Here is an 8170-nt window from a genome sequence, read left to right as displayed (position 1 = left end):
CCCACAACCCCACCCCTAACCCTATCCCTATCCCTGTCCCTACCCGACGCAGACCCTAACCCTTTCTGTGGGGCATGCGCATGTTGCCGCTGGCCCGCGCGGTGGTGCACCAGCCCTTCGCATAGGCGAGGCTGGCCTTCCCAGCGGTCGGGCCGGCACTGTTGGCCTCCTTCCTGGCCTACAACTTCAGGAAGTGGGCACTCGCGTGCGCAGAGTCAGCAAGGGCAGCTGCAGCGGAGGGCCACCTGCGTGTCGCGGAGCACTTCTGGATGGAGGGCTTCGAGTGTGGCTGGTGCAGCAGCGTGTGGGTGCGCTGCTGGTGGGATGAGGGCTCCTGGGACTACCGCGTCACACAGGCCGCCAAGGCCATGGGGCCTGACTACCTCGCCGAGGTCTACGGGGTGCTGTGGCAGTGGCGGGTTCTGGCGTGGCCTTTCGAGGGTCGGATGAGGGCGCGAGCGTGGTGGGGGCGCTGCAGGGTACCAGCGACCCGCTGGTGCAGCTCAAGCACTGCCTTTACTGGGACATGCTCGACGCGTGCGTGTTCGCACCGCACGCAGAGGGGGGGCAGACACGGGGGGGCCAGCTGCAGTACCTGCGCAAACCGGAGTACCCGCTGGAGAACTTCTGGGACCGGCGCATGCCGTACTCACTGTGGGAGGCGCCCTGGCGGGCATACCACGGCGTGCTCGCTTTGCAGGGCTGCAAGCCCTGGCTGCAGGTCGACGAGGCCGCACAGGCGTGCGTACACCTCGCTTGCCAGCACCACACCGTGCAGTCGTTAGCCCTAGCCCAAACCCGTAACCCCTACCCTCACCCTACCCCTAACCCATATTCCCTGTGGGAGGTGCGCTGGCGGGTGTACCACAGCGTGCTCGCTTTGCAGGGCTGCAAGCCCTGGCTGCGGGGCAACGAGGCTGCGCAGGCATGTGTGCACCTCGCTTGCCAGCGCCACACCATGCAGTCGGGCGTGACGCAGTGCGAGTTGGCCGAGCACGCCATGTGGATGTGCCCAGCGGCGCGGAGGCTGTGGGAGGAGGTCACGCAGTCGCTGGACTGGCTGGCGTTGCTCACGCAGCAGTGGGAGGACGTGGTGGTGGGGCGAAAGCCGCGGCCCGGCGGCCTGCACGGGCCAAGGAAGGACGCCGCGAGGGTGGGGGAGTGCTGGGACGTGCCCTGGTCCACAGCCCAGCTCGTCAACCTCTTCATGCTGCTCGTGCTGGTCTACCAGCACGACCGTGAGCTGAAGACGCGGAGGGAGAGCGACGCTGCAGGCTCGGCAAGGATGGTGCTGGGCCAGCTGGCGGCCCTGAGCCGGGCCCAGCGGGGGCGCCTGCCGGCCAAGCACTGGCGGCAGCTCTGACCGGGGCGGGCCAGCGCCGCGGAGGCTGCGCCGATGCCACCCATCATGTGAGCGGAACGTGTTGGGGGGGCGGGGCTGATGGGGTAGCACAGCCACCACAATGTACTAGTCACCAGGCGAGTTAGTTTTTCTTTGTATTAGGTGTATTAGGGACAGCCACTTTTTGTTACGGGGTGTTACAAAACTTCAACTCTTAATACAGGAGGGAAATTATGACTTGATAGCTATAACTGAGACTTGGTGGGATGACTCTCATGACTGGAATACAACAATTGAAGGATATAACTTGTTCAGAAAGAAGTGCATTCTTTTTGCAGGCCAAACTGCAGGCTGAAGGGGCAGGATTGCAGCTTGATATCGATAGGCACATGGTCAAGGAACACTTAATTACTTTGAATGAGTTCAAATCTCCAGGGCCGGATGAACTGCATCCTAGAGTCATAAAGGAACTGGCAGAAGAACTCTCAGAACCACTGTCTATTCTCTTTGAGAAATCATGGAGGATGGGGGAAGTGCCAGATGACTGGAGGAGGGCTAATGTGGTCCCTATCTTCAAAAAGGGTAAAAAGGAGGAACCTGGGAACTACAGACCAGTCAGTCTGACATCAATCCCAGGGAAAATTCTGGAGCAGATGATAAAGAAATCCATCTGGAAGCACCTTGAAAACAATGCAGTGATTACTCGAAGCCAACATGGATTTGTCAAAAACAAGTCCTAACAGACGAATCTGATCTCATTTTTTGATCAAGTAACTTCCCTTGTAGACCGTGGGAATGCTGTAGACATCATATACCTTGACTTCAGCAAAGCTTTCGACAAAGTACCCATGATCTCCTGATGAGCAAAGAAGCTCAAAGTGGGCTTGATGAAACAATGATCCGGTGGATCCACAATTGGCTACAGAATCGGACTCAAAGAGTGCTTCTCAATGGGACCTTCTCAAACTGGGGAGAGGTCATGAGTGGGGTACCGCAGGGCTCAGTCCTGGGCCCAGTGCTCTTCCACATTTTTATGAATGACTTGGAGGAGGAGGTGCATGGAATGCTGATCAGATTTGCAGATGACACAAAATTGGGTGGGATAGCTAATACTTTGGAAGACAGAAACAAAATTCAAAGTGATCTGGATAGACTGGAAACCAAATGCACGCTTACAAGATGGGGGATATGTGGCTCAACAACACTACAAGCGAGAATGATCTTGGAATTGTTGTCGATCACAAGCTGAATATGAGCCAACAATGTGATGTGGCTGCAAAAAAGGCCAATGCTATTTTGGGCTGCATTCATAGAAGTATAGCTTCCAAATCCTGGGAAGTACTAGTTCCCCTCTACTCTGCACTGGTTAGGCCTCATCTGGAGTACTGTGTCCAGTTCTGGGCACCACATTTTAAGAAGGATGCAGACAGACTGGAGAGGGTTCAGAGGAGGGCAACCAAGATGATCAGGGGACTGGAAACAAAGCTCTATGAGGAGAGACTGAAAGAAATGGGCATGTTTAGCCTTGAGAAGAGAAGACTGAGGGGAGATATGAGAGCACTCTTCAAGTACTTGAAAGGTTGTCACAGACAAGGAGGCCAGGATATCTTCTTGATCATCCCAGAGTGCAGGACACGGAATAATGGGCTCAACTTACAGGAAAACTTACAGGAAGCCAGATTCCGGCTGAACATCAGGAAAAACTTCCTGACAGTTAGAGCAATACGACAATGGAACCAATTCCTTAGGGAGGTGGTGGGCTCTCCCACGCTGGAGGCGTTCAAGACGAGGCTGGGCAGCCATCTGTCAGGGATGCTCTGACTTGGATTCCTGCATTGAGCAGGGGGTTGGACTCGATGGCCTTGTAGGCCCCTTCCAACCCTACTATTCTATGATTCTATGATAACAGGAGGAACAGAAAGGGAGGGGGGGTTGCACTATATGTGAAAAATACATATCTCTGCACAGAAATAAAGGAGGAGGAGCTTGGTAGCCCCATCAAGAGCTTCTGGATCAAAATAAATGGAGCAAGGAATAAAAGCAACCCGGTGGTCGGAGTCTACTACCGGCCACCCAATCAAAGAAAAGTCGAGGATGAAACTTTTGAAAAGCAAATAGCCAATGTTTTAAGAAAGCATGATGTAGTAGTAATTGTTGTTGTTGTTGTTGTTCAGTCGTTCAGTCGTGTCCGACTCTTCGTGACCCCATGGACCATAGCACGCCAGGCCTTCCTGTCCTGCGCTCTCTCCCGGAGTGTGCTCAAGTTCATATTCATTGCATCGGTGATGCTATCTAGCCATCTCATCCTCTGTCGTCCCCTTCTCCTTTTGCCTTCAGTCTTTCCCAGCATCAGGGTCTTTTCCAGAGAGTTTTCTCTTCGCATCAGGTGGCCAAAATATTTGAGCTTCAGCTTCAGTATCTGTCCTTCCAATGAGCACTCAGGGTTGATTTCCTTTAGGATGGACTGATTTGACCTCCTTGCAGTCCAGGGGACTCGTAAGAGTCTTCTCCAGCACCACAGTTCAAAAGCATTGATTCTTCGGCGCTCAGCCTTCCTTATAGTCCAGCTCTCACAGCCGTATGTTACTACTGGGAAAACCATAGCTTTAATTAGACGGACCTTTGTTGGCAAGGTGATGTCTCTGCTTCTTACTATGCTGTCTAGGTTTGCCATAGCTTTCCTCCCAAGGAGCAAGTGTCTTTTAATTTCATGGCTACAGTCACCGTCTGCGGTGATCTTGGAGCCCAAGAAAGTAAAATCTGTCACTGCTTCCATTTCTTCCCCTTCTATATGCCAGGAAGTGATGGGGCCAGATGCCATGATCTTCGTTTTTTGAATGTTGAGTTTCAAACCAGCTTTTGCACTCTCCTCTTTCACCCTCAACAAGAGGCTCTTGAGATCCTCTTCGCTTTCTGCCATTAGGGTGGTATCATCTGCATATCAGAGGTTGTTGATAATTCTCCCAGCAATCTTAATTCCGACCTGTGATTCATCCAACCCGGCATTTCTCATGATGTACTCTGCATATAAGTTAAATAAGCAGGGTGACAATATTAGGGATGGGGGAGAATTTCTCCCCGAAACTTCGGAGGGCCGAGTGCCAACGCATTCGGTCCTCCGAAGGTTGTTTGGGGAGAAATTCTCTGCCCCCCCGCCCCCCCCCCCGGGATGGGACTTACCTTTCACGAATGTCCCTCCCGGCGGCGGGTCCCAGCGGCGGTTCGGCAAGTCTTCGTCATGGGCGGGGGCGGCAGCCGCTGCCGCCATTACAAGAAAAGTAAAAAAAAACGCCCCTGTGATAGGCTACGTAATGATTTACGTAGCCTATCACAGCTAGATTTGCAAAGTCAGCTGTGATAGGCTACGTTAATCGTCACGTAACCTATCACGGGTGACTTTGAAAAAAAAAAAAAGCACGTATGGCTAATGGCGGCCCCCATAGGGAGCCGCCATTCGCGTTCCTTATTTGGTCCCTGTAGTCTACGTAAAGATTTACGTAGACTACGGCGAAAATAAGGGCAACGCTATTTGCGTTGTCCTTATTTTCACCGTAGTCTACGTAAATCTTTATGTAGACTACAGGGACCAAATAAGGAACGCGAATGCCGGCTCCCTATGGGGGCCGCCATTTGCGTACGCGCTTTTTTTTTTTTTCCAAAGTCACCCGTGATAGGCTACGTGACGATTAATGTAGCCTATCATGGCTGACTTTGCAGATCTAGCCGTGATAGGCTACGTAAATCGTTACGTAGCCTATCACAGGGGCGTTTTTGTTTTTTTTTTCTTTTGAAGTTCGTGGCCGGGCGAGGCGGGAAGCCTCTCCCCCGGCCTGAATTTCGGCCGGGCGAGGCGGGAAGCCTCCCCCCCAGCCTGAATTTCGGCTGGGCGAGGCAGGAAGCCTCCCACCCCGCCTGAATTTCGGCAGGGCGAGGCGGGAAGTCTCCCCCCCCGGCCTGAACTTCGGGGGGAGCAGCGAAGCGCCTCCCCCCCACCGCGAAGCAAGCTGCGAGACCAGGTAAGTGACTTTCGTGCATCCCTAGACAATATACAGCCTTGTCGTACTCCTTTCCCAATTTTGAACCACTCGGTTGTTCCATGTCTGGTTCTTACTGTTGCTTCTTGACCCTCATACAGGTTTCTCAGGAGACAGGTAAGGTGGTCTGGTACTCCCATCACTTTAAGAATTTGCCACAGTTTGTTGTGATCCACACAATCAAAGGCTTTAGCGTAGTCAATGAAGCAGAAATAGACGTTTTTCTGGAATTCTCTTGCTTTCTCCATGATCCAGTGAATGTTGGCGATTTGATCTCTAGTTCCTCTGCCTCTTCAAAACCCAGCTTGTACTTCTGGTAGTTCTCAGTTCGCATACTGCTGAAGCCTAGCTTGTAGGATTTTGAGCATCACCTTGCTGGCATGTGAAATGAGCGCAATTGTGCGGTAGTTTGAACACTCTTTGGCGTTGCCCTTCTTTGGAATTGGAATGTAAACTGATCTTTTCCAGTCTTGCGGCCATTGTTGAGTGTTCCAAATTTGTTGGCATATTGAATGCAGCACTTTAACAGCATCACCTTTTAGGATTTTAAATAGCTCAGCTGGAATACTGTCATCTCCGCTAGCTCTGTTGTTAGTAATGCTTCTTAAGGCCCACTTGACTTCACTCTTGAGGATGTCCGGCTCAAGTTCAGTGGCCGCACTATCATGGCTATCAGGGACATTCAGATCTTTCCTGTATAGTTCTTCTGTATATTCTTTCCACCTCTTCTTAATCTCATCTGCTTCTGTTAGGTCCCTGCCTTCTTTGTCCTTTATCATGCCCGTCTTTGCACAAAACGTTCCCTTGAGATCTCCAATTTTCTTGAAGAGATCTCTAGTCTTTCCCATTCTGTTGTTTTCCTCGATTTCTTTGCACTGTTCATTTAAGAAGGCCTTCTTGTCTCTCCTTGCTATTCTCTGGAACTCTGCATTCAGTTGGATAGATCTTCCCCTTTCTCCCTTGCTTTTCGCTTCCCTTCTTTCCTCAGCTACTTGTAAAGCCTCATCAGACAGCCACTTGGCTTTCTTGCATTTCTTTTTCTTTGGGATGGATTGAGTTGCTGCCTCCTGAACAATGTTACGGACCTCCATCCATAGTTCCTCAGGCACTCTGTCTATCAGGTCTAATCCCTGAAATCTATTCCTCACCTCCACTGTATATTCATCAGGGATATGATTTAGGTCATACCTGAATGGTTTAGTGGTTTTCCCTACGTTCTTCAATTTAAGCCGAAATTTTGCAACAAGAAGCTCATGATCTGAGCCACAGTCAGCTCCAGGTCTTGTTTTGACTGACTGTATGGAGCTTCTCCATCTTTGACTGCAAAGGACATAATCAATCTGATTTCGATATTGACCATCTGGTGATGTCCATGTGTAGAGTCGCCTCTTGTGCTGTTGGAAAAGAGTGTTTGCTATGATCAGCGTGTTCTCTTGGCAAAACTCTATTAGCTTTTGTCCTGCTTCATTTTGTGCACCAAGGCCATGCCTGCCTGTTATCCCGGTGATTTCTTGACTTCCTACTTTTGCATTCCAATCCCCTATGATGAAGAGGACATCTTTGTTTGGTGTTAGTTCTAGAAGGTGTTGTAGGTCTTCATAGAACCGATCAACCTCAGCTTCTTGGGCCTCAGTGGTTGGGGCATAGACTTGAATTACTGTGATGGTGAATGGTTTGCCTTGGATTCGTACTGAGATCATTCTATCATTTTTGAGATTGTACCCCAGTACTGCTTTTCCCACCCTTTTGTTGACTATGAGTGCTACTCCATTTCTTCTAAGGGATTCTTGCCCACAGTAGTAGATATGATGGTCACCTGAATTAAATTCACCCATGCCTGTCCATTTTAGTTCGCTGATTCCCAGGATGTTGATGTTCAATCTTGCCATCTCATGTTTGACCACCTCTAGCTTACCTTGATTCATTGATCTGACATTCCAGGTTCCTAAACAATATTGTTCTTGACAGCATCGGATTTTCTTTTCACCACCAGACACATCCACAGCTGAATGTCCTTTCAGCTTTGGCCCAGCCGCTTCACTCTTTCTGGCGCTACTTGGAAATACCCTCTGCTCTTCCCCAGTAGTATATTGGACACCTTCCGACCTGAGGGGCTCATCTTCCGGCGTCATATCTTTTAGCCTTGTGATACGTTCCATGGGGTTTTCTTGGCAAGGATACTGGAGTGGGTTGCCATTTCCTTCTCCAGGGGACCATATTTTGTCAGAACTCTCTGCCATGACCTGTCCGTCTTGGGTGGCCCTGCACGGCGTAGCTTATGGCTTCATGGAGTTACGCAAGCCCCTTCGCCACAGCAAGACAGTGATCCATGAAGAGGAGGCAAAAATGGGTATGATCAAAAACAAAGATGGCAAGGACCTAACAGAAGCAGAAGAGAGCAAGAAAAGGTGGCTAGAATATATGGAAGATCTGTATAGGTGGATAATAATATTGAGGAGAGATTTGATGGTGTGGTCGGTGAGTTAGAGTCAGACATCCTGAAGAGTGAGGTTGAATGGGCCTTAAGAAGCATTGCTAATAACAAGGCAGCAGGAGACGACGGGATCCCAGCTGAACTGTTTAAAATCTTGCAAGATTATGCTGTCAAGGTGATGCATACCATTTGCCAGCAAATTTGGAAAACACAAGAATGGCCAACAGATTGGAAAAAATCAACATATCCCTATAGCAAAAAAGGGAAACACTAAAGAATGTTCAAACTGTCGGACAGTGGCACTTATTTCACATGCCGGTAAGGTAATGCTCAAGATCTTGCAAGGGTTCCAGCAATTCA

General features: G+C 50.2%; 1 pseudogene; it reads right to left on the bottom strand.

Annotated features, from left to right (window-relative positions):
* Window positions 1-1549: 1549 nt before the first annotated feature.
* LOC146345423 (protein CFDP2 pseudogene) lies at window positions 1550-7508 on the bottom strand (annotated as a pseudogene).
* Between the last annotated feature and the right edge of the window lie 662 nt (window positions 7509-8170).

Source organism: Heloderma suspectum, chromosome 5 (genome assembly GCF_057233095.1).
Source record: "Heloderma suspectum isolate Gila_16-S chromosome 5, 16-S_ref, whole genome shotgun sequence".
Taxonomy (NCBI): domain Eukaryota; kingdom Metazoa; phylum Chordata; class Lepidosauria; order Squamata; family Helodermatidae; genus Heloderma; species Heloderma suspectum.
The sequence above is the reverse complement of the archived record's forward strand: the minus strand, read 5'-3'. Positions and strand labels throughout refer to the sequence as shown.